Raw genomic sequence first — 4,907 nt, forward strand, 5'->3', positions numbered from 1 at the left:
AAGAAAGGATTCTTTCATTGTTTTACAAACCCTCCCCCAGGTCCCCTCCACCATGTAGCCCTCGCTCTAGTCTCCTGTGATGACAGAAATACCCAGTTCCTCTCAAGTCTTCTTAAAACCAAACAATTATTTGACTAGTCAGAAATACCAGCCTTCTGCATGGTTCTCTTTTAAGATTAAACTATATGGGCTCAATTGACAGCAGCAACTTGAAAGACAAGGAAGAAAATCAGAAGGCAGTGAACTAACGTTAACAGGGAGGGACAACTTGGAAAATGAAGGTCAACATAGTTGTACAAGTCAAATATAGACGATGGTTAATGGCATTGAATTACTCACACCAATGAATTCTAGAATTGATATACGTTCTGCTGTCTATATTAGCAACAACAATGTTGTTGTTGTTGTTGTTGTTGTTGTTGTTGGTAAGTGCCGTTGAGTCGCAGGCTACTCATAGCAACCCTATGAAAGAAGTCCTGGACACTTCCTGTATAAATTTCGTCATTTCTCCAGGTTCATAGGGTTTCCAGAGGCAAGCTATTGTGGAAGTGGATGCCACTCCTGTTTGCAAGCTTGTTTTAATCAGGGAGTTTCACCAAACACTGTCGACCATGGGTAACAGTATTGGGCTTCACAGCAACCATGAGTTACCTCTGTTCAGCAAGTGGACATACCAGGGTTACCAACCCAGAAGAATGTTTCACCAAAAACAATTAAAGGCAGACCTGAGGGCCACAGAGTAGAGTCACCCACCATGGATAACAGTATTTGGCTTCACAGCAGTCTTCATTCTGCATTAATAAATTTTTTTTACTTGTAAAAATTACTAATCCAGAATGAAGATTACTGTATGTACCTAGCAGAAGAGGAATATTACCTACCAGAAACAATCCCTTCTTGGTAGCTATGATTTTCTGCTAGGGATGTACAGTAATCTTCATTCTGGATTAATAATTTTTACAAGTAATTTAGGCTTTCCATTCTAAAATATTCTAACACATAACTGCACACTGTGTGAAGAGGAGTTATTTTTTTTTTCTCTTCTCCCTTCTCCACCTTCAGTAGTCTACAAATAGATAGTTGTTTCCTTTAACAAGGATCTTCAAACAATCTGTTGTCCCTTCACAATCTCCACGCCCCAATCTGTTGTTTTAGTTTCCTGCTATTTAAGTGACAATGTCCTTGCCAAAACAGAATATCCATTATCAATCTTATGGCTTGATTGTTGTTACCACCTCACTCTATGATTGTGGATTCTAAATTGAACTTTTATTCTAGAAAGTGTTCTGTCTTTTCCTCTTTACATTATACAATAAAACCTTTGAAGGCAGAGACATCAGAGTTCAAATTCAGCTCTGCCATTTACCTTCTCTGAACCTCCATTTTCTTATATATGGGACAGACAGATAATGTCTTAGATTTGATTTTCAACAATATTGAATGTATTCTGAGTCTTTTTTCCATGTGAAGTGATCTGCTATTGCCCTAAGGCTAGCCAGATAGGAAACAATCTGAAAATAGAAAGAGCTGCTTCTGTTTCTTTCTTCCCACCTCCTCCAAAGACCTGGAGAAAAGAAGGAGTTGCAAGGAAAGAAAATGTATGCAGGCTATTAGCCAAGTGTTTTGCAAAGGATCTTTTCATACGGTCATGCAAGCCAGGGCAAAGATACTACACTAGGAGGCAGATGAGAAAGGGGCTTTCTGTGGATCATGTGAGGCAAGAATGATGAGCACATTTGACCCATTTTGTGAAAATGTCGTTGAAGTCAGCAGCCATTCCTGTTAAGTTGGGCACGGTGTAGAGAGTTACCCTGGGAAGGTTGGCCCAGCTTTTGTGTGCTTTATTGGAGAGGGGACTCCATTAATCTCTTTCTGTTCCTGCCTCTTCAAATCATTCATCAAATTTGACTCCTAGTCTTGTTCTAATTTCTAGTGATACTTAACATTTTTGCTAATTTTATTTTGGCCATGAATTTTAATCTTTTGTAAAAATGTAATTAAGGCATGTCTATAACTTAAAAATGTATTTAAATTAAATTTTGTATTTCAATCTAACAATGCATGTCCATGATAAGAATTTCCATAGCTAACAGATCAGGAAATCTAGTGGTTAAAATTTTATCGAGAGTAAAGAATATGCCTTTGAACTGTGGTGCTGGAGGAGAGTATTAAATATACCATGGACTGCTGGGAGAACAAACAAGTTTGTCCTAGAGAGGGTGAAACCAGAATGCTCCTTGGAGTCAAGGATTTTGAAGCTTCATCTGATATACTTTGGACATGTTTCAAGGAGGGATTGGTCCTTGGAAAGGTACATCATACTTGGGAGGGAGGAGAGAGAGTGCAAGAGAAGAAGACCCTTGATGAGATGGATTGACTCAGTGATTGGGGTAATGTGAGTAAGTGTGTAAGTGACAATAAGATTAGCACAGGATAGAGCAGAGTTTAAGGCTGTTGTACATAGGGTCACTATGACTCTCAGTTGACTCGACAGCACATAACAACAATGGCAATGACAACAACAACAACAACAAAGAACAAAGGAACTTTGGATCCTTCTCCTTTGCCAATCTATCAATCTATGTTCCCTGCTTTTGCAGCTGCTATTGATTGTTTGATTCAACATATATGTATTGGGGACCTGCTAGAACAAGGATATTGTTTAAAGACTAAGGTATACCTATTTGAGGCCGTGATATTTATTTTCTACCACTTTGTACACTTCTGAAAATTGGACAATGAACAAGGAAGATCAAAGAAGAATCAATGCCTTTGAAATGCAGTGTTGGTGAAAAGGATTGAATGTACTAAGACTTCCAAAAGAACAAAGAAATCTGACTTGGCGGGAATGCAGCCGGGGTGCTCCCAGGAGACAACGCAGATGACAGGAAGCTCTGGTGGCATCGTCCACGGTGGGTTGCGTTGCTGTCCCAAAGGTGTCACTCTGTTGCAGTTCCATCTATCGGCAGTTCTTGGGGGAGAAATGGACCATTTCCGCCAGTGTGATTTATATATAGCCTGCCCAAACCTGCTGGATGCTCAGCTCTGAGTTGGTTCTGCCTTGATGGCAATGAGTGAATGATAGAGGTGACTGCTTAAAGAGAGAAGAAACTGTTGATGCTGGGTTAATTCCGATTCACGGCAATAACTTGTGTGAGCCATAGGATTTTCAAGACTGATCTTTTCTAAAAAAAATTATTACTATTACTATTATTATTATTATTAATTTTAATGAAAATTTAGAGACTTTAGATTCCCATTCATTCATTGTTGCACTTTTCTCCCTGCCCACGCCTCCCCCTCCCAGTTTGTTCTTTTGGAAAAGTAAAAGAAAAATTCTTTCATTGTTCTACAATCCCTCCCCCGAAGTCCACTCGGCTATGCAGTTTTTGTTCTGGACTCCTGTCCTGACAATATACCTAATCACATATCCCTTTTAAAGCATTTTCTACCTTATCTGTTTCAACGCGGTGTACATAATTTATCTCATCTTTCTCAGTCTCCCCCACACCCCGAGGTCAGTCCCGTTTTACAACAGTGGCAGACCATGGAGGACGTTGCGCTGAGTGAAATATCTCAGATACAAAAGACTGATCTTTTGAAAGCAAGATGTAAGATCATTCTTCCAAATCACCTCTTTATGGACTCAAACCACCAACCTTTCTGTTAATAAAAACAAGAAGCAACTTCACAGAGAAGTAAGGGTTAAAAGAGCTAACATGTGAATGGGCCTGGAAGATGGTGTTTGGCATGTAAACACTCATTCTATTTGTCATTAGGGAGCTACTGTGGTGTTGTCCACGGGGAGTTGAGTTGTTAACCCAACTCAGCTCACCCACCAGGAGCTCTGAGAGAGAGAGGCGAACAATCTCTTCCTGAGTGATTTATTTACAGCCTCCTGAAAACCCAACAGAGGATGAGTTAGGAGGTAATTGAAGGTAATGAGTTTGAGATGTATTATTAGCTGTGTTATTTTGAATATATGTTCTGGGAAATGAATTCTTTCATAAGGACTGAATGGGGGGCAGATTACTTCAAGAAGGCTGTATAAAACTTCAGTCTCCAAGAGAGTGAGCTATCTTAGTATGTAGTGTGTCAAGCTGCTAGCCATACAATTGGTGGGTTAGATCCACCAGCACACTTTTCACAGGAGGAAGACCAGCAGTCTCCCTGCTCCTACAGCACCGCACAATTTAAAGCTTTCTAATTTCCTCTGGAGGGTCACCTGTGACCATAGATAATCTACTGGAGGGTCTGACTGGATGGCATGGTTGTTCTTATGTGCCGTCAAGTCGCTTGCGACTCACAGTGACAACAGCCCTAAACTCCGCTCTGTCCTGTGCCAATCGTACCATCTTCAATACACCCATCCCAATTGCCCCAGTCTCTGAATCAATCCACCTCATAGAGGTCCTTCCCCTTCTGTGCTGTCCCTCCACCCTACCAAGCATGATGTCCCTCTCTAAGGACCGGTCCCTCCTTACAACATGTCTAAAGTATGTCAGACGGAGCCTCAGAATCCTTGCTTTGACCCTTTCCAGGATGAATCTGTTTGTTTTCCTAGCAGTCCATGGTACCCTCAATACTCTTTTTCCAGCACCACAGCACAAAGGCATCAATTATCCTTCTATCCTCCTTGGTCATTGTCCAACTCTCCGATGTATAACAAGTAATTGCAAAGACCATGGCCTGTATCAGACGCACATTAGTCTCCAGAGTGAAACCATTCGTCTTTACTACTTTGGAGAGGTCCCTAAGAGCAGACTTTCCCATGGCAATATGTCTTTTAATTTCCTGGCTACTGGTGCCGAGAGTGTTGACTGTGGAGCCAAGCAAACTAAAGCTGTGAACAATCTCAATCTCTTCACCATCCATTCTGATGCTGCCAATTGGCCCAGTGGGGAGAA

Source organism: Elephantulus edwardii, unplaced genomic scaffold, assembly GCF_000299155.1.
Source record: "Elephantulus edwardii isolate Elephantulus edwardi_28Jun2011 unplaced genomic scaffold, EleEdw1.0 scaffold00132, whole genome shotgun sequence".
Classification (NCBI taxonomy): domain Eukaryota; kingdom Metazoa; phylum Chordata; class Mammalia; order Macroscelidea; family Macroscelididae; genus Elephantulus; species Elephantulus edwardii.